Genomic DNA, 21,435 nt, shown 5'->3' with positions numbered 1-21,435 from the left:
AGTTGGCCGACCGGCACTTGCGAACTACTTCTGCTTCGGGCACTGCACGGCAAGAAAGACTGAAGAAAATGGCGTTGGCTGTTTTTTTATACCCCTGACACCTGACGTCAGGGAAGGGGCGACAGCAGCCGACACAGCACCCAAGACTTTGGAATTCGGGCCGGCTGAGGACAACCTGCCAGCAGGATTACCCAAATGTAATGACTGCAACAGTGAAACACGAAGAACATCATCACTCTTCCCGAAAGAGATAACATATTTTTTTGTATTGGGTTTAAGACTGTGACTTTCGCACCAGTCACTTGTTTGTGTAAGACCGTCTTGTAGGATTGTTGACATCACTTGTAGATTCTATGACCACTCCCAATTTCCGGTCATCAGCAAACTTTGTCAGCCACAGACCTTTAGTTTTTGCTTGCACTTAGGAAAAATAGATTCCAAACAGTACAAGTCCTAGGACTGATCCCTGTGGAACGCCACTGTTTACAGGTCTGCTGTTGGAAGTGGATTCCCCTATTTTGACTATATGTGCTCTATCAGTGAGCCAGTTAACAATCCATCTAACAATATAAGGGTTGATACCTAGCTGGGTGAGTTTGTCAATGTTACCTGAGTGGGGGATAGTGTCAAAAGCCTTGGCTAAGTCTAGGTAGGCTGTATGCACAGATTTCCACTCATTAAGGGCCTTGGTGACTGTCTCAAAGTCCAGACAGCTTAACAGGCATGGTCTCGCTTTGATAAATCCAAACTGAATAAGGTCAAGTGTTTACAGACTGACTACATCTTTTTTGATAAGTTCCATGATGATTCGTTCCATGGCCTTGCAGATAAGGCTAGTCAGGCTAATAGGTCTATAGTTCTTAGGGTCAGTGGAAGCACCACCTTTGTGCAATGGAATAACGGTGGCCATTTTCCATACAGCTGGGACAAAGCCAGTGCACAGACTATGATCGAAAAGAGTACCCAATAGTGTTGATAATTCTTGTTGGAGCCCATGTAGGACACAGACTGGGATGTTAAAAGGTCCTAAAGATACTGTGTTTTTCACCTTAGAGAGGGTGTTTATGACCTGCTCTTTAGAGATACATGGTAGGGGACAGGTGGCAGGGATATCATGGGGTACATGTGGTGGGGACAAGGGAGTGAAGTTTTCACAGAACCTGTTGGCCAACATGTTAGCTATGTCCACAGGCTCAGTATATATGGCATCATTAACTACCAGTTTGACACAAATCTGGGTCCTTCCTTTTAGGTTAAAGATGTAACTAAAGAATGCCTTCTGGTTGTCATTAGTTGAGGAACCTAATTTGGATTCATAGTTTGCTTTGGAGGACTTCACAAAAAGTCTTATTTGCTTGCTTAAGCTGAGAAGGGAGTGTTTCCAGTTTAGGGCTCACTCCTTCTTACATTTAGACAGCAATTTCTTCCTCTTATTGTAAAGCCAGTTAATGGCAGTTTTCCACAATGCAGGTTTGCTCTTCCTTGAGGGGTTTGTTTTGGTCCTATCAGTTACGGCCAAGTCAATGCAGTTATACAGGTGTTTGTATAAAGCATTGGTGAAGAACTCGGCATAGTTGTCAGTTCCATCTACAGGTAGAGGTGCGGTGAAGCTATTTATACCATCCCGTAAGAGGTTATAATCTCCTTTGGCAAAGTTTTTTAGTTTAGTTGTTGCTGGGGGGGGGGGGGTCAGGTGTGATGGTTACTTTGAATGAGACTGATTTGTGGTCAGATCATTGGATCATAGGTAGTTACTAGGCAAATGGCCATACGGCCTTTGCCAAGCTCTACCCTTACTTCCATGATCAGCACCTAATGCCCATGATGAAGAGGGACAACGGTGGAACCCCTGGGGTGAATTTACAGTTATCCATCCAATCGTCTAAAATGCACTTGAAGAGGGCCAATGAGGTGCTCTGTTTGACATTAAGTGGGAGTCTGCTCCAAAGGTGCGGTAACCTCTGGGAGACAAATGTGTCCCTCCAGCAGGTTCTATTAATGTCACATACCAGGTTCAGGTCTTTACAGCAAGTAACCCGTGCACCATTTAACTTGCAGATATGCAGCATTTCCAATAAAGCAGGGTCAGAGATTGCCTTATATGCAAGGCAGAGACTGCCTCCGAGTAGTCTGTCTGAAACAGAATAAAGTGACAGTGATTTCAGATGATCCATGTGGCGCCCCAACACTGGCCCACTAATCAAGGAGCCATAATTCTCACCACTAGCACCAGTGGGGGACGTAAATTGGGAGGGATGACAAGCACACATACAGTAAACTGCAATTTCCCTTAAGAGCACACAGAAACCACAGTCAGTCTGGGGCTGATTTCTAATTCTTTCTCCAGATCCCCAATAGTACTCCCCACTGGCACAGCTATAGAGTTGAGATCTCAGCTGAGTGGCCAAGCCAAGAACTCCAGCACCCTCTCTGTCCAACCAGTGCTTCATGTCCCTGCCCAAGTAGCTGATGCACACACTTTGAGGTTTGAATTATATATTATATACACACATATATATATATATATATATATATATATATATATATATATATATACGCACACATATATATACATACACACACACGGGAAAGGCTGACACTGGTTTACTAGCTATGCCCCCTTTTGCCCAGACTATAAGACATTTATTACTGCCACCAGCCAACTCTTCATCAGCTACTTTGAGGCCCTTAACAAAGGGTGTCCAATCTTACTGTGTAATGTTACTATTCATCCAAATTAAGTTGGACCAAGAGCAAGACAAGGAGTGGCCTACACAGTGTCACCAAATACTCTCAGGACTTAAATATGTCTCACAAATATCAGCCACAATGAAAGGTGTAAATATATTTAATAATAAATAATAAAACAACAAGAAAAATACTCAGCAAATAATCACAGTTGCATCAGAGTTCAAAATCACAAGAAATACTTAAAATAACACTGCAGGACAGTCTCAAATAAATAAAGAAAACATCTAAGCTATACTTCACTATATTCCTGACTGCATCTAAGAGAAATTACTGTACCCTAGTTAAGTTACTTACAGAGCAAGCCTATGTGCTGAGTGGATGTTCTTGTCAAATCAAAGACAAAGTACAAAATGCTCAGTCTCTCTCTCTCAGACTTCTTAAATTAATATTTCAAATATTACTGTTGGGGTAGCTTGCATTTATGACATCACTTCTTGTCATCTGACTATCCCAGTTGAAAACCCTCACTGCAGCTGGTAGCACGTAGCATCCACCTGTGAAAACACAGATTTTTGGCAAATGGTAGAAGTCGTAAAATAATTTACATTCCTCCTTATTTAAAGGCAATATAAAAAAAACTTCTAATTCTAGACATTATGTCTCCTGTTTCACTGAAACTGAAAGATAACATCCCTTGTGTTTATGGCCCATCCATAAAGTAATTCAACCTCAACCATTCTTCTGAAGTTTTGCGACTTAATGTCCTGTGTTTCAGTTTCCCCTGTTAAAATACATAAATCTAAACAGTTACAAAAATGCATATACATTTCTACTCAGTACTTTACAAAATATCTCTTCAGCACACGCCTGTAAAATATGAGCATGTTGACATTCACAAATGACACACAACCACTTACAAAATATGTTGACATTCACAAATGACACACAACCACTTACAAAATTCCAGACAGCTGGGCTAGCAGTATTTCCCTTTGTCACAATCCACATAAGACAGATGCTGCAGACATTGAATTTTCCTTGTGAGGAAGCTTTGTGGTTTCTCCAACTGCTTCAGGTGCTTGGAAAGGTACATGCCAAAAGGGACACTGTACCCAATTATTGGCTTAATGAGGAAAGAGTACAGGGAGGTTATAACTTATTTTTTTCTGGAGGCAATGCCCCTACTTATGAGATGAGCAATACAGATCTCACCAGGGAAGACCTCACAGTGGGGGTGCTACAGTGGTCCTCTATACTGGTAAGCACCAGATCCAAGATGATGGCACCCCTTGTTGGTCATCAGGGAGATGAGAAGGAAGGTGGAAGGCCCCCTCCTTTTCTCCAAATTGGTGTCAGAAGTAGTGGATTTCATAGGAGACGTCTAGAAACCTCCATTTTGTATTTCTTCCTCAAAGGAACACTCAACAGGCCTTGTCCAGTTGTGAAAAGGAATCTGATCTGGAAATCATCAGCCTATTCCTGTGGTAGCTTTATGATCCTCTGGGACAAAGATGACAGGGAAAAGGTATCAGACTGAGGGTCATCCTAGGTGAGGGTAGAGGTCAGTGCTGACTCCCTAAGGATATTTCCAACCATAAAGACTGCTTCTGCACTGCTTCTGAACTCTCTGATTGAAGCAGTGGTTCTAGGCACGGAATGGACCTGTGGCCAAGATAATGTTGGAATCAAAAAAGTGAGCAATAACTAGACCTGATCATGTCACTGCTTCCAGAGTGACAATGGCATAAAGGATGGCTTCAGTGCCAAGAACTCAAATGCTGAATTAGTCAACACTGATAAAGGGCCCCATCAGCATTAGAGACAAGTTTAGTGCTGACTCAGCAGCAATGAGATCTGGCTCATAGCATTCAGCAGAGAGAAATACAACATGAAGTTCCCCTTACACAAAGGGGTTGGCATAATAGTCAAGGTGTGTACCTCACAGACACACGGTACAGGGTTTGATTCTCACCTTTGAGACAAACTGGCTGGGCTTAAAATGGTTCACAAGGAAATCTAGCCCAGTACGTGCCTATAAACCTACAAGAAAGGAAATAAAGAACAGCAGTGTATTACCCTGAAAGCAATGTTGAAAAGTTCACAAAATGAAATTATCTGGCCCAAATGCCAAAACACATATGAAAAGAATTGAAAATCGTGGGCCAAAAACTTGTAACATCATGATGAATGAGACCAAAAGTGCCAATCGATGCTTGTTTACATCAGGCAACTGAGATCCAGAGAGAATCAGGGTGCAAAGTAATAATGGTTATTTACTGTTTAGTATTTGTTAATAAGAAAGTGTTTTAACTGTGCAAGGAGGTGTGTACCTTTGACATTTTGACTGGATGATTTTAGGTCATATGATTTAAAGAATGTTTTGTAAATATTCAGTTCATATTGGACTTGTATTTATGATGACGTTCTGTTATTATGATATTAAATTAAGTGCTTAAATAATACAAGTTGGTGTGTGGTGCTTTGCCAGCTGGATTTGGTGGAATTCAGTTGCTTTTACAGTATAAATCACATTTCATGTACAGTCTCTGGTATACTATCTGAATATATCTCTGCACTTTTTAGTGAAAAAAACAATCCTCAAGACTTATCTCTGTATATTTATTTATTTATTTATTTATTTTACTTTTGTTTACCAGGAAAGTCCAACTGGACACAGGTCCATTTTTAGCAGAGGCCCGGGGAGAAAAGCTCCACAATACAATACAGTACATGAGAGAAGAGAAAAAAAATAGAGCATACTTATAGCAAACATACACAATATGTTACAGATTAACAATTCTTATAATAGACAATCATTGTGGTACATAACTTAAAACAGCATTTGTATTATTTTTACAGATATAAGTTTTGTCAAGTAAATACCAATGGATTCACAAGCTTTCAGGAGAACTGTTTATACTTAGCTATACACAAACATTCTCTTACTTTGGGTTAGCCTGGTGAATGGCATGAACATAGCCAGTCACTTAAATAGTGGGTTTTCAGGAGTTTTTTGAAATGAATAAAGGATGTGATAGAAGTTATTTGGCTTGGTAGTGTGTTCCAGGTTTTAGCTATGATGCTGGCAAAGAGAGATTTACTGGCATCATTTCTATGTTGAATGACAGTTATGAGGTTCTGGTTACTAGAGCTTAAGGCTCCAGAGGGAATGTGGGGCTGAATTAGATGCTGAAATGTTGGGGTTTTCTCAGGAAGGTAGTACAGTTTGTGTGCTATAGAGAGCTGATTGAGTAGAAGTATATGAGGCAACTCAAGCCAGTTAAGCTGCTTAAGGGACAGACAGTGGTGAGACCTATATGAGGCTTCAGAAGCAAACTTAGCAATCTTGTTGTAGCAAGAGTCCATTTTATTTAGATCGGTTTGGCGGAGATTAGTCAAGTTGGGAGAGGCATAGAGGAGGGTGGATAGACGATGAGTCCTTGCGATGGTTGCTTTGGTGTATTTAGTCATAAACTGTTTGTTCCTGTAGAGGAGTCCAAGTTTTTTATTAACTCTCTTGATCGTTTGTGCTATGTGGATGTCGAACCTCAGGTTATTGTCTATTTCTACACCTAGCAGTTTAGTGTGTGTGGCTGGACTAATTTGAATGTTTTCTTTAGAGTAGATGGTGAAATAACTATTTAGGGGAGGTGATCTGCCTGGGCTGAAAATAATTAGTTTTTTTTGGGATTAAGAAGAAGTTTGATGTTAGTGAACCAAGTTTCGGCAAGGGTGAAGTTATTTTGGGTTAGGGTTTGTAGTTCACTTTGGGTGGGGACAGCACATATAAGGGTGGCATCATCTGCATATTGTACTACTGAGGCAGTGGGTGAGGATGAAAAGATCATGTTAGTAAATAAAGAGAACAGCAAAGGGCCAAGAATGGATCCTTGAGGGACTCCTATGGTAACAAGGGGGACAGTTGTCCCTGCCATAAGACTGCTTGCTGACAGCCAAATAAGTAGCTGTTGAACCATGATACAGAGGGGGGACTTATATTTAGGGTAGGCAGAATTTCAAGAAGCATACTGTGATTTACCATGTCAAAGGCTTTTGATAAGTCTAAGAATATGGAAGAAACAAACAGACCCTGTTTCTATGGTGGTTAACTATCTTGGTGAATGACAGTAATGCTGCGGTGGTGCTACGGGAAGGTCTAAAGCCATGCTGGGATATGGAGCGTAGGTTGTTATTTTGGAGGTACTGCATTAGTTGATTATGAACTACCCTTTCTAATATTTTGGATAAAGGTGATAGGATTGCTATTGGGCAATAGTTGATTAGCTCTAAGGAGTTACCTCCTTTGTGCAGTGGAATAATATGTGATGTTTTCCATGACGCGGGAACTTTGCATTCTAATAAAGATCTATTTATGAGAATAGAGATAGGACAGGCTAGAGCTTCAGCTGATATCTGAAGGAAGTCTGCTGGTAGCATATCAGCTGCTAGAGTTGTTGGTTTAAGTTTCCTAAGGAGTTTAGAAATTGTCTTGGTAGACACGGAGTGAAGGTGAAAACTGGCTTTATTGTTTTGTATATTGGGATGGGTTGGTGTAGTTATTGGTGTGGGGCTGCTACTACTATTTTGGGCATTGGCAAGGGTCTGGACTGTTTCGATAAAGAATTTGTTAAATTGAGTAGGAATGTTTTCATGATTATTTGGTAGCATAAGGGTTGGAGTAGTGGACTTTCCTGGATGTAGTATACCATTTATTGTGGCCCAGAATTTTTGGGGATTGTGAGCATATTTTTCTTGCATATTTTTATAGTAGCTAGATTTGTCTAGTTTGATTTGTTTTTTGGTTTTGTTACGGAGCTCTAGATAGTTTTGCCTCAATGTAGTGGTTTTGCTTTTTTAATATTGAATCCAAGCCTTGTCCCTTTCTTTCATTATAGTTTTAGTATCCTTTCTTAACCATCGGGCATAGTTAGTTTTTATTCTAATGGTTCTGGAGGCTGCATGATGATTAAGATTTTTATGAAGGTTGTGTTAAAGTATTCGATGGCTTTGTCTAGAGATAGTTGTTTTAGGGGAGTCCAGTTGCAGCTTTTTAGTGTACTGATGAAGTCAGTAGCTATAGAGGTCTTTTTGTTTTGAACTACTCTGAGGATAGGTTGGCTGATGGTTTGGGATCTGTTCCTAATTAGATAGGTTGGATGATGGTCACTTAGGGGTACCTGAAAGACAGCCAGACTGCTGTGCAAGAGTGGGGTCAGATACCAGGATCTAGTCTAAGATGGACTGGCATTTGGATGTTTTGTCAATTCTAGTAGGGGTGGTTATAGTTTGGGTAAACCTGTGGAGGTTAATAAAGGCAGAGGGATTATGACTGGAGCAGTTAAGCCAGTCAATATTGAAGTCCCCTAATAGTATGGTTTCTTGTGGTAGGGAGCTGGAGATCCAATATAATTATAATAAGTAATATAATAATAATAATAACAGTATAATTATAATAAGTATAATTAATCCAAACAAGACACAAGTCTGTCAAGCTGCATTATGTTTGGTTTCTATCCACCCATCACCATATTTTCTCATCTTTGCATACGAGGTCAGGATGTCACATCAACAGTGGCAATCATCTAGAGCCAATGTTCACATCACTGCTGGCCTGCCACAGTTCTGCCATAAAACACACATGCACACACACACACCTACGGCCAGTTTAGTGTGTCTGATCCACCTACTGCATGTATTTGGAATGGAGGAGGAAACCAAAGTGTTCTGAAAGAAACAAAGTGAACACAGGGAGGACATGCAAACTCCACAGAGAAAACTCCCAAGCTGAAAATCGAATCAGAGAACCTCTTGCTCTGAGGGAACAACACTACCTGCTCTGACACTGTTCCACCATTTGGTTTCTGTCAGGGTTATACAATATCTTTTCTGCTACCCCATTGTCAAGACCAGACACAAAAGGTGGCTAAATTGCTCAACTGTTTGATATGCAAGGGAAGTTTATACTATAAACAAAAAGATGAATTGGGTTAGATAAGTATGAGCTGTAGGTGCTAAAGCATATGAGGTAATGTAGACTGAGATCCTTAGTGCGAGTAAGATCATCTAGCAGGACATGGCCTTTCGTGGCATACTGTACAGGAGCCTGAAAACTTTCAAACTCATTGCACAGCTTAAGGAACTTGGTCATGTGGGTTAAAAATCTTTGAGGCCTTTCAAGTTGGGCAAGAGGTTTGGAGAGGTACATGCTAAAGAGGCACAATGTTCAATGATAGGCCTAACAAGGCGAGGAATTATTACTTCTTACCTCTACAGGGTAATCCCTTGAAATTAAATGGCAAGGCAAAATAATTTCCTAAGGATGAATGATATGTGGTGGTTAAAGGATCGCTCGCTATTGATGAGGATACATAAACTTATACATTTTTACCAGCTACTTTCAATGACAAAAAAAAAAAATGATAAAGGGGGGACTTCAGTAATGTTTATGAACGCATTGTTAAATTTTACTGCCTCACAATGCTTTCAAAGAGCAACAATCAAAGACACCACCAACAGCAAGTTCTATCATCATCACCCTCATCAACCTCTACCTTCTCATTTTCTACAAGGGGTTGGGAGTTGTCAAGTATTACCATCTCTCTCTCTGGATTAAATGCTATGCCTACCTTCTTTGGCAGTCATGCCTGACTGTCACAAGTCTGCTGTCATACAATCTATCCATTTCTTGCTGGATGTCTTCTTTCCTCTTGCCTTCCCCTCCTGTCTGTCTTCTACTTTTCTGCACATGCAGCAAAGCCACCATAATCTGCTCTCTCACCTTCCCTGCAATTGGAGCTACTCTGGCTTCTGCTCTGATGTCCTCCTTTCTTCAACTGTCCCTCAGTGTGCATCCTACCACCTGTCTCAGGCAACTTCATCTCCATCTCCGCTCAACTGCTCTGCCTTTACTGCTCAGGTTTCTGTACTGTACTGGCCACACCGTTGTTCTGTACGCCTTACTTTTCAGCTTCTTTGGCATTCGCCTGTCATACACTACACCGGACACTATCTACCAGTTGGTTGCAGCCCCTCTGATTCTAGCTTTCCCCTCCTCATTCAGACTTCCCTTCTCCTCAACCATCCCCCCCCCAGACACCTGAAGCTGTTAAGCTGTACCATTATTTTCCCTTCCATCTCATTTCTCAGCTTCTTCTGATTTATCATATTTACAGCCATTACAACTATCATAAATGTACCAAGTTTCATCCCATGTACCTTCAGTTGTAATGCCACATCGTCTGTATACAGTAACTTTGCTGACCTTTCCCCGTAGACTTGTTTACTAATGTAGCCCATCACCAACATGACCAGTAGTGGACTCAGACTTGAACCCTGATGCACACACACTCCCACCTGGAAAGCTTCTATGAGTCAAAACACTGTTTGTACTCGAGTCATTGGTCCTTGTACATATCCTGCACTAATTCTACCAATGTTCCTATGACTTCAAATCACTGCAGAATGCCCAAATCAGCTTTCTTGGAACCTTGTCAAATGATTTTTCCACATCTAAGAATGCCCAGCTGGATTCATTCCTCATCTATAGCTTTCTCTCAAACATCTGTCTCACTGCAAATATTGAGCTGGTTGTGCTGCATCCTGATCTGACTCTGAACTGCTCATCTCCCATTTTACTTTCTACTACTATGCATATTTGTTTATCAATCGCTCTCTCCAGAACTTTTAAGCAGTATGACAGGAGTCTGATATCTCTGCACTGCTCACAGTTGTGGATGTCCCCTCCGTTCTTGTACATTGCTCTAATATGCTTATTCTCCAGTCATTAGCATACTCATTTCTCTCCATATTGCTATGAGTACTCTCAGGAGCTATTTCCCCCCCCATCTCAACATCTTGTTCATATCTGATGTGACCTCATCTGGGCTTGCTACTTTCCCGGACTATTTTTCTTAGTGCTGCCCTTATTTCTTCTAGGATAGGCTCCTCTTTCATTGTAGGCTGTGTCTGGGACAGTAAAGGTTCGGTTGTTTTTTTTTCATTCAGAAACTGCTGGATGTACTCATTCCATCTGCCTTTGATGTCCTGTGGATTGGTGAGTACCTTGCTGCCGCCATCCCTTATGAAGGGTGTCTATCTTCTTTATCTTTGCCTTGCAACCTGATAATAATTAATTTCTGCCATCTATAGACTGTAAGACTGTCTCCAATAATACTGCATCTCCTCTCAGCCTGTTAGCCAATCAGTATTCCTTCTTAGCCTGGCCTTCTTTTCTAATCTCCCCCTTTTTCCTGCACTCTTTCTTTTGAGGACTTCCTGCACTTCTGCATTCCACCACAAAGTTTTCTAATCTACCTTATTTCCATACCTCGCTCTGCCACACATCTGTTCTACGTTCCTCACACATGCTGTTCTGAGGTGCTTCCTTTCTTCTTCAACTCTACCTATGTCCTCTTCTACTTAAGGTGTTTGAGCCCAGAGTAATTCCTTGAACTGCTGTTCTTTCTTCTCCAGTCAACTAACAGGTCTTCAGCCTAGTACAGTACCTTCTCTGACCATTACTTGCAGCTGACTGTGGCAATCAGTAGTTTATGCTGTCGGCTGACTGTTTCACTAGGTATGACTTAACAATCACCGATTCTACCCCAGCGCCCTTTCATGTTGTTCACTCTTGTATGTGATCTTGTGACAGTCTCTCTTGCTGAGCTATGTGTTGGCCACCATTCAAGGTATTTACCAAACAGAATTCTAGAATGGCCTCTCATTTATGTCTATTGTGCCAGTAGTAGCAGCTGTGGGGTATAGGCTAAAATTACAAATAGTGCTCTGTCCTTACAGTGGAGACTGACTGCCATGACTCTTATCACTAATTCGGATGACATCCTCATTGTTTTCTGAAGCCCCTCCCTCACCACAATTCCCACACCATTTCTAGTCTGTTCTTCTCTTGAGTAGTAAACTCTAGCTCCCAATCGCATTTAAGCGATTCGATTAATTTTTCAAAGGGCAAGGAGATGGTTGGTCACTTCCAGTTGCCCTTTCCTTCTGTATAGTGCGATCTCTGAGTTGGTATATTTAGTTAGGGGGATGGGGGGTGAAGCCCCCCCACCCATTTATGATATTAAATCATTTGTTTTTAGCGAAAGGCCACGTAAGTTTTTTCCCTAGGAAAATATTCGCTTACGTGGCTGTTTGCTTTTTTGCATTTTCATGCGTTATTTGTCGACATTTTCATAGTCGCACATATGCACTTTCATTGTGATAATATACACCCAGATACACTACCACGACTATATACGCTCTGGTTTCTTTACAATTAGACTATTACTTTCTTTGCCTGGGGCTTGCCACTAAGTAAACTAACTAACCTGAGACAGAAATGTTATGTCTTGCCTACTTTTTTTTTTTTACTGTGGTACACTTATGACAAAGCAAACTAATAAGTTTTTAATTGACTGACTTGATTGGTCAAAATAAGAAATAGGTGCAGTGGGATGTATATAATTACTTCTCCACAAAAAAGACTGAATTCATGAAAAGAGTTTCCGAAGGAAGGTGTAAGATTTAAAACCTTAGGGGTAGGGATTCAACTTGTGATAGGCATACAGACGGCTGCACCATGGGAAACTGTGAAGTAAAATAAGTTAAGTTAAAATGGCAGCGTTATTTACAAAGTAGTGAAAAAGTAATACAAGTTTGGTTTAAGCAGTCCTTTTCTGCCAGTGAATTCTAGATTTCCAAGTCATCTTAAGTCAGTCAACTGTAACTTTTGTAGTATAGCAAGTCATATGGTTAAGTACTACAAGACAGCAAACTAGCTAATTACTGCAAGTCTAATTAATACAATATGGAAATTCAGTGTACATACAAAGTACAGTTTTGTACCAACCATAAATGTAGATGTTCGAGGATCCACATTGCTGCAGTCCTTACTATTGGGTAGTCCGCTGTCCAGTTGGCCCGAATACCAGAGTATATGGCTGACGTCGGTCAGGGCGCATTAGACTGACGTCAGTACGTCAGGGTACTAATGCGCATGACCGACGTCATATCCTCAGTCTTTTCTTGCCCCAGATGTCAGAAGACCCTAAAAAGACAAGGCCCAAAATACCTGCACCAGAAAAATGTACATTATATACAAAAATATATACAAAAATATCAGCAGATAACCTCACCTACACAACCACCCCCAAACACAGAGGGGAAGGAGGGAGGGTAAATTGGACTGCAGCAATGTGGATCCTCGAACATCTACATTTATGGTAGGTACAAAACTGTACTATGTTCTTCGTTCCACATTGCTGCAGTCCTTACTATTGGGTAGAATCCCAAAGCAGAGGTAAGGGAGGCTGGCAAATCATAAAGAAGCAGGAGCTGACAACATGCCTTGCAAAATAGCTGTGGCAAAACCAGCCCTAGACTTAGAGTAGAGAGGAAGGTGATAATGCTTAGAGAAAGTATGCACTGAACTCCAAGTAGCTGCCTCCAAAATATCCTTTGTTGCCACCCCTCTTAGAAATGCTGTTGAAGTGGCAGTAGCCCTAGTGGAATGAGGCCTAATCCCAGCTGGAATCTCCTTGCCATGATGGGAATAACAAAATGCAATGCAAAACCCAATCCACCTAGAAATAGTCTGTTTTGACACAGGCTTGCCCTGTGAACTCAAAGCAAAAGAAACAAACAACTGCTGAGACTGCCTAAAATCCTTAGTCCTGCTTAAATAATAACGCAATTGCCTGTGTACATCTAAAGTGTGCAAAATCTTTTCCCCTTTATTTTGGGGGTCTGCATAAAAAGTAGGCAAATGAATAGTTTGGTTTAAAGCCACACTAGAAACCACCTTAGGCATAAAGGAAGGATTAGTACGTAATGATACCCTATCCTTATGGAAAATCAAAAGGGCTCTACTGCCATAAGGGCCTGCAACTCAGACACCCTTCTTGCAGAAGTAATAGCCAACAGAAAAGCAGTCTTCCATGACAAGTATTTCAATTCAGCAGTAGCCGCAGGCTCAAAAGGTTGTAGAGTAAGTTTTTCCAACACAAAATTGAGATCCCAAGCAGGAGTAGGAGCTCTACGGGGGTCTTATATTCTTTGCCCCTCTAAGAAACTGCTTGAACAAAGGATGCGAAAACAATGGTGGGTCACAATCATAGTGAGCTGAAATTGCTGCAGCATGAATCTTAATGGAAGAGAAGGACAAACCTTTGTCCAATAACTCAGTAAGATATTGAAGAGCCACACTCAAATTAGGCTCAGAAATCTCCAAATTCCTTGCTGCACTCCAAAATAAAAATCTCTTCCATTTTTCTGCGTACACTTTCCTTGTACTAGGTCTTCTAGCTTCCATAATCACATTTAAAACTTGTTGAGGAAGTTGAGACCGGCTGTCTTTCAAAACAGAATATGCCATGCTGTTAGATGAAGAGAGAAGCTTGACATTGAGCAGGTGGCCTTCTCTGAGACAACAGGTGCGGAATCAAGGGTAAAGGCCATGGAGGCTTCTTTACTAGACTCCTCAGTAATGGGTACCAGTGCTGCGAGGCCAATCTGGAGCTATTAAAATCATCCTTGGCTTGTCTTGTCTGACTTTTAGAAGCACCTTTGGAAGAAGAGGCAGAGGTGGAAACGCATACACATGAAGATTTTTCCAACTGAAAGAAAGAGCATCCACTTTCCAAGCTGTGTGATGTAACCTCTTTGTGCAAAACTTTGGCAGCTGGTGGTTTAGTGGAGAAGCGAACAGATCTATGTCTGGAGTTCCCCAGGACACTGTCAACCTTTGAAATACATGAAGATCCAGTTTCACTCGTGGGGATCCATGATTTGTCTGCTTAACACATCTGCTAAGGAGTTCTGTGCTCCTGGCAGAAACCTTGCCTGAAGAGTTAGTTGCAAGCTGAGCGCAGTCTCCCATAAAATCATTGCTTGCCTGCACAATGGGTAAGAATGTGTTCCCCTTGTTTGTTGATGTACCACATGACAGTTGTGTTGTCTGTTAGAATCAACACCTGCCCTGGAAGAAGTAACTCCTTGAAAGCCATTAATGCAAACTGGACTGCTAACATCTCCTTCATGTTGATATGTAGATGCTGTAGTCTGGCAGGCCACTTGTCTTGTATCCACTTTCCATTTAGATGAGCTCAAGCAATGTCCGAGGCATCTGTCGTTAAAATCTGACTCGCCTCTGGCCGGGTCACAGAGAGTCCCTTGTTTAGGTGACATTCCTGAGCCCACCAAAAAATTCTTTCTGAAGGCAAGGTATTATTTGAATGACAGTGTCCAAATCCTGGCAGTGCTGTGTCCATACATTTTTGAGATACCATTGTAGCTTCCTCATATGCAGTTTGGCATTGGGAAGCACCAGAATACAAGATGCCATGAACCCTAATGCTTGAAGGACTGTCCTTGCAGTCAGCACGGACTGATGAGATAGTTGATGGAAGTAAAGTGATAGACTCTTTCGTTTGTCCGGGGTTAAAAAGGCCATCTGGGCTGCTGTATTCAGTCTCACACCCAGAAAGCACATGTCTTGAGAGGGTACTAGACTGGACTTTATTTCGTTCACAGAATACCCTAGGCATCTTAGCACTGCTATAACATATTCCAGATGCTGTAGAAGGTCTTCCTTGTCTTGAGCCAGAATCAGGCAGTCGTCCAAGTAAGGATAGATTTGAATTCCTTGTAGCCTGAAGTAAGCTATCACTGGAGCCAGAACCTTTGTGAATACTCTGGGCGCAGTAGATAAGCCAAAGGGCAATGCAGAGAACTGATAATGAGAATTTCCAGCTCGAAACCGCAGATACTTCCTGCAACTTAGCCTTATAGGCACATGAAGGTAAGCTTCCTTGAGATCTAAAGTTACCATCCAGTGATCTTTGCCCAGCAGAGGTAAAAGCTGTTGTAACGTCAACATCTTGAACTTGGGAATGTCCAGATAAGTGTTGAGGAGAGATAAATCCAAAATTGGTCTCCACGTGTTCCCCTTCTTTGGTACTAGGAACAGGCGAGAATAAAATCCTAGGCCCCTTTCTGATACAGGGACTGGCTGAATGGCCCCCATCTGGAGTAACTGAGAAATTTGCTTGTGAGCCTCTTTTCTTTGTGGAGGAGGAACGTCTGGCATGCCTTTGAAAGGGGGCAATGTATGGAAATAAAACCTGTAACCGTGGTGAATGATAGCCAACACCCATCTGTCTTGAGTAATTAAATCCCAATTGTCTTTGAAAAGAGACAGTCTTCCTCCCAAAGGAGCTGCCAGACGAGAATCTACCGGCAGCTGAAAAGGCAGGTCATTGGGTCTGTTTACGAAAGGACTGACCCCTGCCCTCGCCAGAAGTCTGAGCAGGTGAACTCCCTGCTCTAGGCCTAAAAGAACCTTGAGCTCTGCCCCTACCACGTCTAGACCTACCCCTAGACTGGGAATCATAAGCAGGATATGTCCACCCCTTAGCAGGCCAATTTCTACTAAACTCGTGGCTGCACCTGCAAAAAATCTTTAACAGTTTGCATAGACTTAGCTTTGTCCTCCATTTTCTTTAAAACTGCTTCCACAGGCGCACCAAACAACACATCAGACTGTAAAGGAGCATCCAAAATCCTTGTCTTAACATGCTCAGCTAAATTCTGATCCTGCAACCAGGCATGCCTGCGAAGAACAGAACTAGTGGCAGCCACCCTCGAGGAGGCCTGTACAGCATCAAAACCACATTGCAAAGAATGCTTACCCACTTGTTCAGACACATGAACTAAATCCAACAACTCTTTACACTCAATACCTTCCGCCAAAGCATCCACCTTAGATTTCAATTGTGAAAGGAGATAATTTTGATATTTTAACATGTGAAACTGACAATTCAACGCCTCATGGCTAGAGTGGAAGAAGTATACACTTTCTTTCCCCACCTATCCAAAGCCCTTGCCTCTTTATCAGTGGGAACAGGATTTTTAACCACAGAGGCCTTAACACCTTTAGGCCCCTGAGAAACAGTTTCTGGGTCCGCCCTAGGACTCTTAAACAAATACTTATGAGCTTGGCACCCTATAGTATCTATCAGGTTTAACAGGAGCAGGAGGCAAAGAGTCAGGGTTCAGGAAGCCTCTGCAAAACATCTTCCACCACATTCAACACAGGAGGTATAGCTAAGGGCCTATGTTGGGGTAAAAATAAGAATTCTCTAAGCCTTTTCCTGAATCAGAATAATCTTGGCCTTCCCATTTAAAGTGTTCTCTCATGGAATGCAGAGTTTCTGAAAATGAGAAATCCTCAGGAGGAGAAGCTGTAGGTGTGGAATCATCCACATCAGAATCAGAATAAGGTGGAAATTCCTGCAAGTCTTCAGAAGACTCTGAAGCCTCTGAATACTGTTCCAAACACTCAAACTCAGGTTCCACCCTAGGCCTCTTATCAGGAGGGGGCACAGAGCCTCTAATCATAGTAATTAAATCTTCTGCCATTTTAAGCATATGTTTCTTAGGCACAGAACCTGAAGTGCTAGGAGAAGCCCCCACTGAAGCTGAACTTGGCCTACCTCTCAAAGAAGTTTTGGAAACAGAAGGAGAAGCTCTAACTACCTTGGGAAGAGAGGGAAGAACAGTTACCTGAGAAGCCCCTCAGCCTGGCCTACTTCCTGAGAAGGCACATCCTGTAACAGTAAAGTCTCAGCCTGAGACTCCAAAGAAACTCCTGGCAAAACCTCCGGCTCCACTGAGCCTTCTAAAGAACCGACGTCTGGGACTGCCGGTTCATCCACCCTAGGCTTCGCTGTTTTGTCCTTGCGCTTTTGGATTAAGCGGCCGGAGTATCCGACGGCATTTTATAACTGCAACGCTTCCCAAACACTAACCTGGCACAGTCTAACCATCTCTTAATAGTGCGTTTGTTAAACCTAGCACAAGAGCGGCATCCAACAACGTCGTGCTCAGGCCCTAAACAAGGTATACACAAGGTATGGTAATCCCTATGAGGTATCTGTTTCCCACATGAAATACAGTTATTCACTTTTTCTGACATCCGGTTAAATACTGAGGCAAGAAAAAACCAAAATGTTCCCCAACGGGGTACTTAGCCAACTCTGATTCGGTCTGAAACTCCGACTTCGGAAATATTTCAGAACGCCAACCTGCACTCGCAAAACTGCTTCTGCATCGGACCATGCGGCAAAAAAGACTGAGGATATGACGTCGGTCATGCGCATTAGTACCCTGACGTACTGACGTCAGTCTAATGCGCCCTGACCGACGTCAGCCATATACTCTGGTATTCGGGCCGACTGGACAGCGGACTACCCAATAGTAAGGACTGCAGCAATGTGGAACGAAGAACATCACAGATATTCAATAGGAGTATGGCCACTGTACATATGCTAAGATGCAACCAAAACGTTTGCCCAAAGCATTTGTCATTAGAATCATCCAGTCTCCACTTGTGTACAGTCAATTTGCTTTTCCTGGTAAACTCAAATGTTCTAAACATCTCCCTTCCAGAAAAAGCATTACTTCCTGAAAACACAGAAGTTAATAGAAAATTATGTCCTTCCCTCCTAACCTTGATGTCACATTCCTTCCTGTGAACAAAGCATGGTGCATTCCTCATGCTGCCTGGCTTATCTCTTTGGTTCACATTTATGAACACCAGAATCTCTTATCTAAGACATCAGGTGTACATAGGAGGCTGGAAATGTCATGTTTAAGCGAGATAAAGTAAAAACACTGAACAAACTGAACTGCCATACAATGGCTTTTCTGACCAAAAGCATAAAGATGACGTATTTGTTTCCTACTTCAACAGTTTATTCAGGGACCAGAGTTTTATGCGAGCAAAGTGAATGAAGAGACTGTATAATATTGATATTATTTTAAAACTGAAGACCTCACTATAGCCTCCTAGCCACATTTATAGCAAGCATGTTATACACAAATGTAATCTTGCTATAAATATTTTATACCCACCTCTCAATATTAGAACTGAACTGACACTCATCACACTAACCAAAAGAAATGTGAACATTTACTTCTTGCGATCTTAATGCCAACTTTGACCAGACAAAATAAACCAAACAAAAACATAAAAAACAAGATTAAGGAAAGGACATCAACAGTACTCATCAGTTGCAAGCGGACAGCTTCAGAAATAAGGGAAACTTCCAATTATGACCTAAAAGGGGTGCTGCAGTCCCTACAACAGATTAATGAGGTTTCTACGACCAACAAGCCATTTCTCAAACATTGGAGTGCTTGTTGCATATTCAAGAACAGTAACTGTGATCCTGCAGAACTGCGAAAAAACAACTGAGAATAGGAAAACATGTACTAGGCTGATACTGCAGTTCTGAAGTATTCTCCCTACTCTAAGGTACAGTTAGTATTATTACACTTCAAGAATGCTGTACCCTGGACTAAGTACAATACTCAGAGGTACTGTAATATCACTGTTAGTACATATTTTAAATGTTATTACTCACTTTAAACACATACACACACACTCCCCTTCATAAGATCAACATTTCAGACCACTGTCTTTCAAACAATCAAGACAGTGTGGTTGTCAATCTGAAATATTGCCTGCTAAGACTATTTTTACTGAGATTGTGGTACAGTGGGGATAGGGAAATCTGCCCTTTTTCCTCACTGTAGTGCAATCCCAGAGTTAGTATATATAATTAGCAGGCTGTGGTGGGGTCAAGGAGGTTTGCTCTCCCTGCAAAAACAAATAATTTTGTGCTTAATTTTCACACCGTCAACCACATTGTCTCACTCTTCTGAAAGCCAACGTTCTGAAAAGTCAATCTTGTGAAGTAGAGCCATATACATATATATATATATATATATACACACATATATATATATATATATATATATATATATACACACACACACACACACACATACACACACACATATATATATATATATATATATACATATACACACACACACATATATATATATATATATATACATATATATATATATATACATATATATATAGGTTCACAGGTTGGTACTAGGCTATCGGCCCTAAGGCCTATGCAAGCCTAGCCATAACAATTCCCTGGAAAATATTTCCCACAATATTTACTTCTTTGGGCCCCTATCTAGCAGGGCGACTGACATGATCCCCGGGGTGAATTTCCCATCTCCCATCCAATCAAGGTTCCTTTTGAAGAGGGCCAATGAGGTGCTCTGCTTGACATGCATGGGCAGTCTATTCCAGAGTATGGGGAGTCTCTGGGTCAGGAACCTATCTCTCCAGCATGTTTTGTTCATTGTGATAAGGTTTAGATCCCTGGAGTGTGTGGCTCTGAGGGATTGGGATTTCTTTAAGTGTAGCATGTCCAACAGCTCAGGGTTTGACATGGCCTTGTATGTTAAGCAGAGATCGCCTCAGACGATATGCCACAGAGTATAGCTGGAGTTTTTTTAGACGGTCAGCATATGGCATCTGCTTTACGCCTGTGATTCTTTTAGTGAGGTATTTCTGTGGCCTTTCCAGCTGTTGCAGATGTCTTGTGAGGTACATACCAAATGGGGCATTATACTCTATAATGGGTCTAATGAGGGATGAGTACAGTGGGACAATGACCTCCTTTTTTCTGGATGAAAAGCCCTTAATGATGAGGTGTGCCACGTAGAAGGATTTCCTGACTGTTGTGGTGACGTGATTATCGAAAATGAGACCACTGTCCACTTGTGTCCCTAAGTCTCTCATCACACTTTCGATGTTTAGTGTCCTGCCACCTATGTGGTAGTTCATGGGTACATGTTTTTTTCCAAAGTGGATGACTAAACATTTCTTGGCATTAAGCTTGAGCCCATGGCTCTGGCACCAGACATCTGTTTCTGTAAGGCCCTTTTGTAGAATATCCACATCATTTGGGGATTCAATAATGGCTCCCAGTTTGCAGTCATCTGCAAACTTTGTTAGTCCCAGAGTCCCTCAGTGTTGGCCTGTACTTCAGAGAAGCAGATGCCAAACAAGAGTGGTCCCAGGACTGAACCGTGAGGTACTCCACTTGTCTGGAGCTGGATTTGGAGTCAGCTACTTTTACAGTCTGGGTTCTGTCAGTAAGCCAGTTGGCAACCCATCGAGTGACGTAGGGATTTATGCCCAGCTTAGTAAGTTTATCTATGATTCCAGAGTGGGGGATGGTGTCAAAGGCCTTGGCGAGGTCCAGACAGGCTGTGTGGACCTCCTTACCCTCGTCCACAGCTCTGGAGACCGATTCAAAGAAGTCAGTCAGATTCAGGAGACAAGATCGGCCCTTCACAAACCCAAACTGGGTGGGGTCCAGTGTCTGGAGGTTGTCAATGTCTTTGCTTATAAGTTCCATGATAATGCGTTCCATGCCCTTGCAGATCAGGCTTGTCAAACTGATGGGACGTTAGTTCCCGGGATCCAAGGTGGATCCTCCCTTGTGAATCGGGATAACTGTAGCTGTGCGCCACTCAGTGGGCATGAAGCCTGAGGTGAGGCTATGATTAAACATGAAACTTAGGTGGGGTGCCAGTTCATTTTGTAGTTCATGTAGTACACAGCCTGGGATGTCATCTGGTCCCATGGATGCTGTATTCTTAGTTTTGGAGAGTGCTGTTTCTACCTGTGTGGCTGGGATTATCGGAATTTGGCAATCTTTTGGTATTCAGATGGGCCCTTTAGGGGGTAAGAGGGGAGTGAAGTTGGCACTAAATCGATCTGCCAGGATATTGGCAATATCCTTGGGATCAGTATACTTAATGCCATTCTGTTGTAGCTCAGAGCAGATCTGAGCATTGCCATTTAGATTC

The 21,435-nt window shown here is 42.0% G+C and overlaps 1 protein-coding gene across 1 annotated transcript in view; it reads right to left on the bottom strand.

Moving 5' to 3' along the window:
- Positions 1-21,435, bottom strand: part of CPOX (coproporphyrinogen oxidase) — a 342,309-nt gene that overhangs the window by 109,250 nt on the left and 211,624 nt on the right. The window lies entirely within an intron of this gene.

Source organism: Protopterus annectens, chromosome 5.part0 (assembly GCF_019279795.1).
Source record: "Protopterus annectens isolate FY-2018-M chromosome 5.part0, PAN1.0, whole genome shotgun sequence".
NCBI classification, from domain to species: Eukaryota; Metazoa; Chordata; order Ceratodontiformes; family Protopteridae; genus Protopterus; species Protopterus annectens.
This window is presented reverse-complemented; position numbering and strand designations above follow the sequence as displayed.